Here is a 16,410-nt window from a genome sequence, read left to right as displayed (position 1 = left end):
ATTTTGAGCATTCTTCACTAAATTAATCCCTAAAGGTTTCATATCTTCAGCCTCTAACCATCCTATTGGTGATCGACATCCCCTCCTATCGAGTGCCTCAAATGGTGTCATATATATGCAGGAGTGATAACTATAACTTTAAGAGAATTCTCACAACGATAAGAATTTATCCCAAATGCCCTCCAAAATCAATCAAACATGCTCTAAATGTCTTCTACCACTTAAATAATCTTCTCTGACTGTCGTTTGTCTTAAGATGGAAGGTTGTACTAAAAGTGAGTTGTGTGCCCAATCCATCATGCAATTTCCTCCAAAACTTGCAAGTAAATTGGGTACCACGATCTTAATGATAGAAAGGGGCACTCCATGCAACCTCACTATCTTGTTCACATACACTTTAGCCAATAGTTAAGCATTAGTCTATTCTTAATGGAATGAGATGGGCTGACTTAGTCAATCTATCAGCCACTACACAAATAGAATCAAACTTCTCCAAGGTCTTGGGAAGACCAATCACAAAGTCCATGGCTAGTCTTTCCCATTTAGATTCCAGAATTGGCATTCTTCGAAGCAAACCTGCAGGCCTTTGATGTTTATACTTCACTTGTTGACAATTTTGTCTCTTTGCCACAAGCTTCACTATGTTTTTCTTTGCACCCGATGGTGAAGCACTAGGGAGAATATATCCCTTATCAAAAAGCTCTTGATTTGAGTTTGATGATCTCTTAATTTTTTCATAACAAAGTGATTGGAGTGATGGAAATGGGATGAGTATCAGGCTCTAAATAAATGCAAAAATATATATCTCTATTAGGAGGCATACCAGGCAAGTCATTAGGAAACACTTCACTAAATTCAGACACCACGAGAATAGACCCAATGTATGGAGCCTCAATCTTAACATCCCTAATATGGGCCAAATAAGTCAAACAACTCTGTTTTACTAATTTACTAGCCAATATGGAGGATATAATCTTAGCTTACTTAGTCTTGTTCACCCCTTCCCACTCTAATTTTCCCTTCTCAGAATTTCTAGAGTTACCAACTTAGTATTACAATTTAACACAATATAATAGGGGGACAACCAAGTCATGCCTAAGATTATGTTAAAGTCAATCATAACCAAAATAACCAAATCTTCCCAAGTCTAAGAACCTATAAACAAAATAGGACAAGCAAGATAGACATTAGTAGTTATGACTAACTCTCCAACTAGGAAAGAAAAATGGATAGGGGCATCGAGAACATCATAAATCATATCAAATTCCAGGGCGAATATCACGGATATATAAGAATAGGTACAACCCGAATCAAACAACACATTAGCCATCCGATCACAGATAAGAATAGTACTTGTGATCACCCATAAAATTCCTCTACCTCGTTCTTGCCCGAAAAAGCATAACGATGAGCCCAATCATCTAGACGAGCTACATCCCTTGTTGCACTTACCTCTACCCACATTACCATTTTTTCTCTGCCTCTATGACCTCGTTGATTACCTCCCCTCCTACCTTGTGGATGTATTTTACCATTATTACCATTCTTCGCGGGTACCACTACTCTAGACGGTTGAGGTGCAAAGTCATGTGATACGCTCAAACTATACTTTCCTAAAGAAGTATAATTGGTCGTATCAAGTAAAGAACACAAATATTAGGTTGGGATCGATCCCACGAAGAAAATGGTTTAGACTTAACTTTAATCTACAATTACTTCTATTTAGAAAAGTCCTTTCCGGAAATAAACAATTAAAGGAGGAATTTTTGTGTAAAAAAATTAATTAATTGTCTAAGTAAACAAGTAGCTAGTTCAAATATTTGATGTTATCAAATGATGAGAGAAACTAGGGTGTAAGTGTTCCCCATAGGCTCATTACGCGATAACCATAGCTATAACAACTCTTTCCTAGTATCTTGCATGCAAAGTGGTAAGTTATGTATCCCTAATTCCTTGGTCCGGCAACTAGTGAATTTCGATCTGCACCTTGGTCCGGCTACATGTGTGTAATTAACTAAACCTTACCTTTTACGTCATATTAAGCATCATACTCGATGTATGGCTTAGTTATTACTTCGCACCAATCTCCCCTAGCCTATTAGATAGTGTATACTAAATCTGCGTTGATAATTCTTTTCTTATTATCTACCTCATTGGTTCGACAAGTAGCAACAAGGGGAGTTCTAACGTTGGCCACCATTAAAAAAACTTCTAAACGAAAGAATTTTCAATACATGCAAGACACTATTCTAGAATTGTTATTTTAGCTAGCTCTATTTTGTTAGTTACCCATGGATCCCACAACCCTAGTCGTGGATTTAGTTACCATATTAAGAATTACACAATTCATATTGATTAGACAAGAATCATCTACTTACTTTAACAAGTTTGAAGAAAATCCAAAAAATCACTTGAATTAATCAAAATATTGTAAGAATCGATTTCAAAAAAGTGAAGTATTTTCACCCAAAGTTCAACAACCAACAATCCAAATATGAAAATTAACAAAAAGTATAACCTTAAAAACGAGGTTTTTGGTCCTATTTATAATAAAAGAGTCCTAAAAATAAAGGAAAACCTAAATAAGGAAAACTTATTTCTAAAACGCATCTCGAGTAGACAACCCCACCGAAGGACCGTCGACACCTCCATCGATCCATACTTCAACTCTTTTTTCAACTGCTATCTTCTCCATCATTATGTTACCATCGACAGACCCAAACGATGGTCTGTCAATGGACCTACGGTCCGTCGATGGCCTTCTTTTGTCCATACTTGGAATCTTTTAAAAATCAAGTACTGGGGCTACATTCTGTTAACACCAACGGTATGCCAGGACGGTTTGTCAATGAGACGACGAACCGTCATCCCTTTCATAGCCCCACACTTAGTCAGAATTCCCCGATATTTCCTTAGCAGCATAAATCTTTAAACAACGGTTGCCACCTACGGACCTTGGATGAGTCAACGGACCGTCGATGGCTCCGTAGGTCATCACTTCTGCAAATTTTAGCACAGTCTTCAGCGTTTTTGTTCTGGATAGTTTTCCTACAAATACAGGGAAAAATACATTAAACTACTTCAAATAGGCCTTAGACACACACTAAAATTACGGAAAAAATATTAAAAGTACATTGAAATCATGGTACATCAACACCCTCAACTTAAATTCGTTGTTTGTCCTAAAGCGACGCAGTATGACTCACCCCAAAAACCTTTGTACAAAAGTATCCTTATTTTAGCTTTCACAATCATCTGGCTATCAATCCCGATTATTTTCATTATGTTCATGCATGACATTACTATTAGGCTCACTCATGTGGATTAGACCATGACACAGACTCACTACGCACCAACACCTTTCCTCTTTTATCTCTCACCAAAGCACCAACTTTCTAGTATTGCAACTAGTGTCTTTAATTCAAAAATTGTATCCTCTTTCACACAGTGTATTTAGTTTGATTATAAGGATTATTTTTCAACACTCACTCTCATAACAAGTTCACACCTTATTGATATCGCCATAGGCTTGCCCTCATTTTCACTGTTTCAAGTTCAACATATTAGACTCTTAGGATCACGATAGGACTTTCTTAGCTTGTAATGTAGGCTCAGGTCAGGTAGAGTACATTTTGATGTATTTTAGTGACTTGTTGCCCTCCTTTACATAACAGCTAAGCATCCTACCTTTTAATCATTTATTCCGTCCTATTTCTTAATTTTCTTATATTCTTTTTCCTTGCTTTTCTTCTTTCTTTCTCCTTTTGTGTAAGTGACTCTTCTTTTTTTTTTAACTTTTAAATTTTGCAATTTTTCACTTGATTTCAACTTTGTTTGAGTCACTTTTCTTTTCCTCTTTCTCTCTTTTTATTCTTTCAGCCCCACTTTTTGAAGCATTCCTCATAATATTTACCTTCAACTCATGGCTTTGCCATGAGTCAAGGTACACAATACCCAAGGTTAGGTCAGGTCCATGACAAGGTTGTTTTCTGCATTAGTCATCCTCAACTTATGCTTTTGGCATAAGTTGAGGTACACATGCCCAAGGAGGGACCAGGGCCAACACATTTTTCCCTTAAGATAAGTTGGGGTAGAAAAGAAAGGTTCATTTTAAGCTCAAATCATTTGAATCAAGAAGGGATTAATTTCATTCGGTTTTATTTTATCTAGGCTAAAAATTGATTATCTTGAACAAGGGCCTATGATCCTTTCCTAATTGTCTATTACAAATCACTTTTAGCAAGACTAGCTAGGCAAGTTCTAGCTCATTACCAACGGTTGTCTATTCAACTCTCTCACACTCACTTAACACCTCATTACCCTTCCAGATTATCAGACACTTCGTTCGAGCTTAAGATTGACGGTCATGCAGGGGTGTATCTCTATGTCATGCTTAGAGCCATACATTCATCATTCACTATGCCTAGTCATGCAACCATTTTCTTTAAATCAGGATATCATTTTATTTAGCCATCATGCTTTAGATTTCATATCAATACTATGTACAAGATACTAACATACCGGCTCAACAATAAATTAAAGTGTCTCTTTGGGGGAAACATCACAGGCAAGAAAACCCCAAGAGAGGATAGTGAGTTGGGCTATTCAGACTTCACCCCATCACTCACTTTCCATTTACCCACCCCAAACAAAACAACATGAAATTGTTCCCAATGCATAAAAATATAAAACGAGTGGTAGGTGAAGCAAACCTGAGGTGCATAGTGCCGATGGTCAACAAGATGGTAGTGTTCGCAGCAATAACAGCACCCTCAGTAGTGCTCCTCTCAACATCAGCAATCTTGGATCTAGACGCCCCAGCTGCCACTGCCTGAGCCCTCATCTGCCGGGCCTCCTCCTCAATCACCGAGGCTCTCCTCGCAGCCTCCAATGCTTTCTCTTCTTAGCTCGAGTCTCATCATCCTCTCTAAATCGGTGCCTCTTGGTCTGTTGACGTGGCTTTGGTGATGGCACAGCAGTGGTGGAGAAAAGTGCACCCATCACCGTATACTCAATAGGCTACGCATCTGGGGCCTCAGACTCGGCACCTGGGCCTCCAATATAGCATCCATATCTTCTCTCAGACTCGCCACAGCATCCTGGAGAGTCTTCAAATCTACAGTAGGGGTTGTCCATGCGAGAACCCTATACCCAAATATGTCAAGGGGCTGGTGGACCTCCATAATCTGCCTCTCAGTCCGCTGGGCCATCTTCTTCTTGATTCTCTCTTCCGTCTCAGCAATGGACTTCTGCATCCAAGGCTGGATATGATGCAGAAGTGTGGACATTTGGGCCTCTAACTTCTGGACCCTTGCGATCGGGACCAATGCTGTAGATGGGGTGGAGCGGGAGGAGCTCAGAGCTGTGCTAGTACCCGGTCAGGCTTTCGGTCTTGCTCTACGGTGTCCTCTATGTTCTACCAAGCGACTTCACCTCATCTCTGGACCCTCTGTTTGGATCCACCTCAGAGAACATCAATATGCCACACGGGCACTCCAGCAGACCTGCACAACTCAAAAATCATGCAAGGGAAGAGGTAAGTAGTGGTGGACTTAAAGTCCCTCTCATGAATGACTGCCTGTAACAGCCACGCAAAATCCACCTCAAACCCAGCAACCATGGCAGCTATCAGCACTGCTCTAGCCCATGTAGCAATATTATCAGCAGCAGTGGGGGAGAGGCAATGACGTACCAAGATCCATAAGAATTTGGTCGTGAATGTGAGGTTGGCCTTCTTTATACATCCTTTGGGCTCCAGCACCCAATCAACACCCTCTCCATCCACGGACATGTTCTAGGCTATCCACCTCTTGGTGGTCTCTCTCAGCACTCTCTCACGATGGAAATGGCCGTCCTTTACCAGCTTCACCGATAGTCAAACTCGGGAGTGAGGGGGTCCTGGTGGCATAAGTGTTAGCACCATATAAAAATCTGCGAATGGAGGGCAAAGAGATATCCACCCGCTTGCCACAGACAAGAACATGCTCAAGTGGTACGTGTTTGGCGCGGTTATCCCGCTTGTCCAAACTATCCCTTAGAGTCGCCACATAAGCGCCGCAGAACTCTCGCACCATCTCCTTGCTGTAACAGCCCAAACTCTTATCCATCCACTCTAGCCGATGGTAGGTGAAAAGGTCACGTATAGATGGCATCTTGAGAAGACTCCCAATAAGAAATCTCTATTTGACTATCAAAGTCCAAGTCATGACCCCTTTGTCGTTGAGAAGCTTTGCATCCCTGTATATATGATATTGGCTTTCGACACACCACCGGTTTGGCTGATCAACAATCGGTGTGGGGACGTCGGTCAGGGGTGATGGAGTAGAATTCGCACTGTTAGCCTCATGAGATGAGGCAGAGTGGACCGATGAAGCTGGAGCAGTGGCCCCATGTGAATATGAAGCTTCCTCGAACCTGGAAGCCTCCGCAGAGCCAAATGTTCTCTCAGAAACTGCAGCAGACCAAGACGGTGTACCGGTTAGTGTGCACTTTTATCAGACTAAGAGGTAGTGACTACACCAGACGCCACCCTCTTAGACGTGCTCTGAGAGGCCCTTGAAGAATGTGACGGTGTCTGGGTGCCTGGGGGCACGTATTCGGGGTTGCGTTCATCGTCAGACGACCCAATCACCAACAGGCGGGGAAGGGGCGATTGACTTGGAACGTCCTTGAGAGTAGGCTAAGTCTTTCTTGGGTTACATGTGTACCTTTAAGGAGGGGTTATTAGTACTAATTAAGGCATGCAACACACTCAAAAGAATTAAGCACAGAGGAGGAAACACAAACAAAGTTGTGATGTAGAACTGCAGAATTGACTGACGGACCCCATTACGGTCCTTCAGTGGGGATCCATCGGTGTACACTTACAAAATTAATTTATACATTGAAGAGACAAAGGTTCTGTTAAAGACGACGGAAGTGTAGGATGGACCATCGACAGAACACCGATCCTTCAGTGGGGGTCCAACTCCATCGATGGACCCTTAAAAACTTTTTTGAATTCTTAAAAAACATAATTTTTGTTAAGGACAATGGACCTACAGGACGGACCGTCGACTGAACGACGGTCCGTTAATGGGGGTCCTTCGATGGAACCTTAGAAAAGTTTCTAGGAACTTCAAAAATAAGGGTTCTGATAGAGTCTACGGTCATGCAGGATGGTCCGTCGATGGGTCGACGAACCGTCGTCTACCCCCGTGGGTAGACACTTAGAAAAATCAGGGGAGATATTGTTGACGAACCTCAACGATTATCTGTCGATTGATCGATGGTCCGTCGATGGGGTCTCGTTCTGTCTTTCAAAGACAGAATTTTGGCAACCATTGTTACCCCTAAAGAACAATTTTAGATGAATCTAAGAAACATTAAGTTTCTCTAGCATTTAACAAAGCATTTCATCATTCATAGGGCATGAATTATCCTTGTTTTAAACATATATTCTCACAGACTATCAAACCCTAAGTCAGAAACAACAACACTCAAAACACAGTAATTATTAGACAATACACCTCATCCCATTCACTTTCATTGTTCTAAGACTAGGAATTCAATTTGAATATTTTAAGCTTGCAACGGTGTCCCAAATTCAAGACCTACTATCATATTCCAGCAATTTAGCATGTAAAGTAATGAGAGTAAATAGATCAGAGCAGAAAGACTTACCTGTATATTGTAGTGTAGGGAATGAGGGTATGAATTCTTGCAAGTACGAAACACCAAAGAGAGACCTCGAACACCGACAGGGCAGAAGACAGACGAAGATGGAAGATTGGCGAAGAGAAGGGATTTGGTAAAATGATGGAGATTTGGGGAAGAGGAGAATCAGATTGATAGAATTGGGAGTAAATGGGTGAGGAAGTGGGAAAGTTGAAGGGAAATAAGGAAGGAAACGGTTTTGGGGAAGGTTTTTAAAGGGTGGGTAACTGAAAAGTTTAAAACTTTAATATATAGCCAGTCGGTTCGGGTCAGGTTAGTGGGTCGGAGAGACGAAGATTCCCCATCGACGGACCGTAAGTCAGTCAAAGATCCGTCGATTGCTCCATCGAATGTACTCTAATTTAGAAAAAAAATTAAAGAAACAAACATGGGATCTACGGACCCTACCGATGGTCCGTCGACAGGTTGACGGTCCGTCGGTTAGTCCGTCAATCAGTGCAATTTTCTGCAGATTTCTGGGGATTCCATCCTGCACATTGATCACCCAATAAGCTAATCTTTTTGTATTTTCTGTACACTTTTTAGACACCGACCCTAGTTTACTCTCTAGACAACACTTCTAAAAAAATAAAAGAAAATTAATACGTGATATTAAGTGAGAAAAATAGAAATAATGCAACTACGCCTATAAAATCACGAAAAAAATCTATTGTTTGCTAGAGGATACATATTGGGTTTCCTCCCAATTAGTGCTTTATTTAACATCGCGGCACGATGCAGGACTCTTGATTACTCAGACTTCATCAATATGGTATGCCTCGATCATTTCATTTTCCTTTTCAGCATTCCCAAGGTACATTTTGATTCTTCGGGGGTTCACCTTGAACTTTAAACCCTCCTTATTATCCAACTCAACCGCTCCATGAGAGAAAACTTGGGTGATCAAGAATGGACCAGTCCATTTGGACTTGGGTTTTCTCAGAAACAAGCACAACCTAGAGTTGAACAAAAGCACCAAATCCCTAACCACAAAATTGCGCTTCTCAATCTTTTGGTCATGGTACTTCTTCATTTTTTCTTTGTAGAGGGATGAACTTTGATATGCCTTCAAGCGAAACTCATCAAGCTCATTAAACCCATTCAACCATTGTTCCACTGCTTCATTCCAATCCATCTTCATTTTCTTCATTGCCCACATGGCCTTATGCTCTAACTCAACCGGCAAGTGAAAAGTCTTCCCATATACAAGTTGGTATGGAGACATACCTATGGGCATCTTGTGTGTTTTCCGGTAGGCCCAAAGAGCATCATCAATCCTCCTTGACCAATTCGTTCTACTCACATTCACCATTTTCGGTAGAATCTGCTTGATTCCCTGTTTGATACCTCAACTTGTCCACTAGTTTGAGGATGGTACGAGGTAGCCACATAGTGGCAAACCTCATATTTATCCAATAACCCTTTGAACAACTTGTTGCATAAATGGGATCCCCCATCACTAATAATGGCCCTTGGGGTGCCAAATCTGAAAAATATGTTCTTTTTCAAGAACGCGGTGACACTCTTCCCTTCATTTTTTCCAAGTGTTATGGATTACACCCATTTTGACACATAATCAACAGCCACAAGAATATACTTCATCCCATGAGAACTCAATAAGGGCCCCACAAAGTTAATGCCCCACACGTCAAACAACTCAATTACAAGAATGAGATTTAAAGGGGGTTCTTGCTGTCTAGAATACCTCCATCTCTTTTGCACCTATCACATGCCTTGGCAAACTCATGAGCATCTTGGTGGATAGTTGGCCAATAGTAGCCACATTGCAATATATTATGGACTGTCCGGATGCCACTATGATGCCCACTCACAAGCGAGGAGTGGCCTGCCTCCAAAACACTCAACATCTCGACTTCCGGCACACAACGCCGAATAAGTCCATCAGCATAACTCCTATATAAATGGCTCAGCCCAAAATAACTTTTTCACATTGTACATGAACTTTTTCCTTTGATGAAAAGACAAGTATGAGGGGACGATATCACTAGCCAAGTAATTCACAAAATCAGCGTGGAATCAAGTCTTGAGAAGCGACCAATACATGCTCATCAGGGAAAGTATCATCAATTTCAGCCTTTTCACCCAATTCTTGCATAGATCCATCCTCTAGTTGGGACAAGTGATCGGCAACTTGATTTTTGGTCCCTTTTCAATCTTTCACTTCAAAGTCAAAATCTTGCGACATTAATACTCAACGAATCAACCTCGATTTCGCATCCTTCTTTGTCATCAAATAACTCAAGGTAGAGTGATCAGTATGCACTATTACTCTTCTTCCAAGCAAATAGAAGCGAAATAAGCAAAGACCACCGCAAAGAGCTCTTGTTCAGTCACAATGTAGTTCTTTTGGGCATCATTAAGAGTTTTACTGGTTTAGTAAATGGGGTGAAGGATTTTATCCCTTCTTTGACCCAAAACTACACCAAACGCAACCCATTGGCATCACACATCACCTCAAATGGCTTACTCCAATCCGGTGAAATAATAGTGGGTGTAGACTGATATGATCAAACTTACTTCTCAAATAAGAAGTAAAGCGGTCGTATCAAGTAAAGAACCCAACTAATGAGGTTGGGATTGTTCCCACGAGGAAAATAGTTCAAACTTAACTTCAATCTATTATTACTATTATTTTAGTCAATTATTTCCTTGGAAAGCAAAGACAATAAAAGGGGGTTTTTTATTTCTAAATGAATGAAAATAATTAGCTAAATTAAAGTAGACAACTAACAGATTCAAATGTTGGAGTTTAATCAATTAATAAAAGTAACTAGGATTTACGTGTTCCCCACAGGTTCCTAACTTGATAACTCTAACTATAACAATTCTTTCCTAGTATGTTGCATGCAAAGTGATAAGTTATGTATTTCTAAATCCTTGGTACGGCATCTAGTAAATTTCACTCCGCACCTTTGTTCGGCTACGTGTGTTGCTATACTAACCTTACCTTTACCTCATATTAAGCATTGTATTCGATATTTGACTAAGTTATTACCTCGTAGCAATCAATACTAGCCTATTAGATAGTATACACTAAATCTATGTTGATAATTCTTTTCCTATCATCCACCTCCTTGGTTCGGCAAGTAGCATTAAGGCGAGTTCTAACGTTGGCCATGCGAAAGAATTATCAATACATGCAAGACACTATTCTAGAATTGTTATTTTAGTTAGAGTTTTGTATTATTATTCACCCATAGTTCCTACAACCCTAGTTATAGAGTTTAGTTACCCATAGTCATAATCAAAATATTCATATATATGATATAAGAATTCATGTACTTACTTCACTAAGAAAGAATAAAATCCATAAATTTTACTTGATTAATCGACAAAATCACCAACAATCAACTCCAGAGAATAGTGTAACAATCCTAAGTCTAATAATCAAAATAATCTCAACAAAGAATCTAACATAAAAGTGTCTAATAACCAAGAGTCTAACTATCTGAGAGTCTAACAACCAAGAGTCTAACCCCAAAAATGAGGTTTTTCGAACTATTTATAAAAAACAAAAACCTAATCAAAGAAGGACTCTATTTACTGGAAATCTATCAAAACGCGGTTGGGTCGACGGACCTCGCGACGAGTCATCATGGTCGTGACGCGTCATGGACTCCATCATCCCATACTTTGAAAATTCTTCTGTTGCTCTCTTCATTAACCTTGACGGCAGGTATGACGGATCGTCACAGGCACAACGGTCTGTCGAGGGTCTTCGTTCCATAACACTTAAACTTTTTGGAATTTGGGTACTGGGACTACTTCTCGGATCATCACGACGAACCAGCAGGACGGACCGTCATGGCTACGACGGTCCGTCACGCACTTTGTAACCCCACATTTGGTCAGAATTTCTCATCTTCCTTCAGCAATTTCACTACGATGCCACCTACGGACTGTCACAGGCACGACGGACCTTCACAAGCTCCGTAGGTGGTACTTTTTTGCACTTGCTCAAAAACTTCCGCGTTCATCTTTAGACAGATTTCCTGCAAATAAAGAGAAACTTACAGAAAAATTAATACAACAAGGCTTTTGGACATGCACTAAACTTAATGAAAAGGCATTAAAAATACCGTGAAACAACGGTATATCATAGACACCAATTTCTCCTTCAACTCACCAAATGCCTTGAGACAGGATTCATCAAAATAAAATTTACGCTCTTTCTCAAGTTACTTGCATAGAGGATGGGCAATTTTTGAAAAATACTTGGTGAACCTCCGATAGAAAACCGCATGCCCAAGGAAAATCCTCACACCTTTTACAATGATGGGTGGAGGAAGTGTCTCTATAACCTCGACTTTATCTCGATCAACCTCTATACCCTTCTCTGAGATGTGATGGCCCAGTATAATACCCTCTTTCACCATGAAGTGGCATTTTTTCCAATTTAGCACAAGGTTGCAATCTTCACATCTTTTGAGAACTTCGGTCAAGTGATACAAACAATGATCAAACGAGTCACTAACAACAGAAAAATCATCCATAAATACCTCAATAGTGTCCTCCACCATATCGGAGAATATGGACGTCATACATCTCTGAAAAGTAGCCGGTGCATTACACCTTCCAAAGGGCATCCTCTTAAACGTGAAAGTTTCACAAGGAAAAGTAAAAGTAGTTTTCTCTTGATCTTCTGGTGCAATAGAGATTTGGTTGTAACCCGAATAACCATCAAGAAGACAATACCACCCCTTTCCTGCAAGCCTATCCAACATCAGATCCATGAATAGCATAGGAAAATGGTCCTTCTTAGTCCATGCATTCAATTTCTGGTAATCCATATACACTCTCCATCCGGTCACCGGCCTCATTGGAACAAGCTCATTTTTCTCATTAGGGACCACAATCATTCCTCCTTTCTTGGGCACACACTGAACAGGGCATACCCAACTACTATCAACGATCGGATATATGACTCTGGCATTCAACTACTTAATAGTTTCCTTCTTCACTACCTCTTGCATAGGTGTATTTAAACGTCTCTTGTGCCCAATAATAGGCTTACGATCGTGCATGAGTTGGATTTCATGTGAAAAAATACCGGGAGGGATCCCGATAATTTCTGTAATAGTTCACCCAATAGCTCTCTTGAACCTCTTCAACATTTCAACCAAACACTCTACTTGTTGCATATTCAAATATGATGCAATAATTACCGGCAAAGTGTCACATTTCCCCAAGAATAAATACATCAGATGAGGTGGTAGAGCCTTAAGCTCCAATTTTAGAGCCTACTCAATAGATAGTTTCGCGGGTGGAAACTCACGATGCTTCATATCTAAATCCAATTTCTCTGGTTTGAACCGAACATCACCTCGATCAAGTGCCGCAACCAATGACCCATACTCTTCGATATAGTCACTCTCAAAATTCATGATCACTGCCGCTAGTGCCTCAACACCAAGACGCTCTTCTTTTGTACCTCGAACGAACTCTCAACCTTGTAGGATATCGCAGATACCGATTGGAGCTCACTGTTCTACCTCATGGACCTACAAATGTTGAAAGTCGCTTCTTCATTGTTCAACTAAAACTTCATCTTTCCTTTCTCCATATCAATTGAGACACGACTGGTAGCAAGCAACGGCCTCTCAAGAATAATAGGCACCTCAAATTCCACCTCACAATCAAGAATCACAAAAAATTGCCAGAAAAATAAATGACTCCACTTTTACTATAACATCATGGAGTATCCCAATAGGCCTCTTCACCGTTCGATCGGCAATCAGTAGCCGCATCGCAGTGGGCTTTGGGTCACCCAAACCTAACTTCTTGTAAATAGAGAGAGGCCTAAGTCTTATTCTTGCCTTAACAACACATAATGCTTTAGCAAAGTGTAAAAACCCAATTGTACATGGAATAGTGAAAGCACTCAGATCTTATTTCTTTTGCACAAGAGACCTTGTAGTAATAGCACTACAGTGTTGCATCCGATCTCATCCTCAAAACTAATCGATCTCTTCTTAGTGACCATATCTTTCATGAACATGGCATAACAGGGCATTTATTTTCAAGAGATTCTATCAAAGGGACATTGATGGAAAGTTGTTTCAACATAGTATTAAAACATCGGTAATTACCATCCTCGATCTTTCTTACCAATATTTGCGGAAATGGGGGTGGTGGTCTAGGAATGGGGGTCCTTTTTGGGGTGTCTCATTTTCTTTCTCCGATTTATCTACCAACACACCACTAACTTCCTCTACCTCATTATCTTCTTTCTTCTCATGTTCGATGCCGGACGGCATAGGTGGATCCATGGTATGCTTACCCCCTCGAGTAGTGACTACAATAAAATTTCCATCATTTTTCGGATTCTGGACAGTATTGCTAGGAAGAGTACCAGCTTGGCGTGGTTTCACGGTAGAAGACAATTGGGCCATTCGCAACTCAAGATGCTTGATTGAGATGGCATGTGCATCCACCTTTTTCCCAATATTTGGTAAATCACCACTCAACTCTTTGGCGTGCTCATCACTAGAATCAAACCTCCTCCTCATCTTCTGCAACATATCCTCAACTCGCACCATACTACCTCCACCATCCCTAGGAGCAACTTCCCAATTTTGAGGTGGAACATATGGCCCACTCCAATCGTTTCTATTACCATAGTTACCCCGGTTGAAGTTATTGTCGTGGATGTAGTTTCCATCTAGAATATAGTGACCCTCTCGTTTCTAATTCCCATAGTTCCGACCTTGATTTCCTTGACCTTGGCACCAATTTTCCTGATTGGAGCCTTGGGCGTTTGGCCAGAAACCCCCCGTTTGGTCATTCGCTGCATAAGAATCTTCTTCGTAGTAGTACTCATCAACCAGTGGTGGTGGTTTAGCCAAATAGTTCACCACATTTACCTTTCCTACACCCCCGGTGACATGTTTTAACACCAACCCAAGATTAGTTCTCATTTGAGCCATCTCTTCACGAATCTCATCTGCAGCTGGCTTATGTGAAACTTGCACTACCAAAGTGTTTCTCCCAGTATCCGACTTCCTAGTACTCCAAGCTTTATTATTTTGGGAGATTTTCTCTAAGTTCTCAGCGATCTCTGCATAATTGCACTCCCCATTAGAACCACACACAATCTTATCAACCACTGATTTATTATTATCATCTTGTCCCCGATAAAAGTACTCTTTCAGTGACTCATCATCAATGCGGTGGTTTGGGATACTTCTCAAGAATGAGGTGAACCTATCCCAAGAACTGGGTATTGACTCCCCTGGTAATGCCCCAAAGTTGTTCACCCTATGTTTGTGGTTTAGCCTTTCAGAAACCGGGTAATACCTTGCTAGGAACACATCCCTCAATTTCTCCCAAGTATAGATTGAATTGTAGGGCAACTCCGTAAACCAAATTGCGCCCTCCCCCGTCAGTAAGAAAGGGAACACCCTTAATCCAATTACATCCATGTATAAGTCTGGCCTCTCTGCACATATCTTACACACCGACCTTAGTTTGGCGATGGGAGCATGTGGATTCTTAAATGGTAGCCCTGAAAAAGAACCTCTAGCGGTGAGCATCTGCATCAAGCTACTAGTTACCACAAAAGCATGACCATGTGGTAGAGGAGGTAGGAAAAGTGGTCCATCAGAGTCAGTGATGTTAACATTTCCCCTATAGTACTCTTGAGGGCGTGGGGGAGAGGTTGCCTCCTCGGATTACCTTCACCAGGTTATCAACAACCACTAAATTATGAGCATCAACCGGAGGGGGAAGTTGAGGGTTAATCTCATAATCGATACAAGCAGGATTGTTTTGAATATTCATTCTGTGAAGTGTGCAGTTTAGTCATGGATCAAGTGGAAGTATTGGTTCTCCTCGACTCTGTGTACTTGGCATACACTAAATCTATACCTGCGAGAGACAAAAACAAAAAAATAGTAAAATCAAGAAATTGTTATCTAAAAGTCGGTAATGTGCTTAACGTTAATCTAAAAGCCACTTTCCCCAGCAGTGGCGGCTAAATTTGATACGCATAAACTATACTTCCCTAAAGAATTATAAGCAGTCGTATAAAGTAAAGAACCCAAATGTTACGTTGAGGTCGATCCCACGAGGAAAATGGTTTAGACTTAACTTTAATCTATGATTACTTCTATTTAGTCAAGTCCTTTCCGGAAATAAACAATTAAAGGGGTAATTTTGTGTAACAAAAGTAATTAATTAAGTCTAAGTAAACAAATAGCTAGTTCAAATATTTGATGTTTATCAAATGATGAGAGAAACTAGGGTGTAAGTGTTCCCCATAGTTTTATTATGCAATAATCCTAGCTATAACAACTTTTTCCTTGTATCGTGCAAGCAAAGTGGTAAGTTATGTATCCCTAATTCCTTGATCCATCAACAAGTGAATTTCACTCCGCACCTTGGTCCAGCTACGTGTGTGTAATTTACTAAACCTTACCTTTTACCTCATATTAAGCATCATAATCGATGTATGGCTTAGTTATTACTTCGCACCAATCCGTCCTAGCCTATTAGATAGTGTAGACAAAAACTACGTTGATAATTCTTTTCTTATTATCTACCTCCTTGGTTCAACAAGTAGCAACAAGGTGAGTTCTAACGTTGGCCACTATAAAAAAGACTTCTAAACAAAAGAATTATCAATACATGCAAGACACTATTCTAGAATTGTTGTTTTAGCTAGCTCTATTTTGTTAATTACCCATAGATCCCACA

The sequence above is a fragment of the Solanum lycopersicum genome, chromosome 12, assembly GCF_036512215.1.
Source record: "Solanum lycopersicum chromosome 12, SLM_r2.1".
In the NCBI taxonomy this organism is placed as follows: Eukaryota; Viridiplantae; Streptophyta; class Magnoliopsida; order Solanales; family Solanaceae; genus Solanum; species Solanum lycopersicum.
This window is presented reverse-complemented; position numbering follows the sequence as displayed.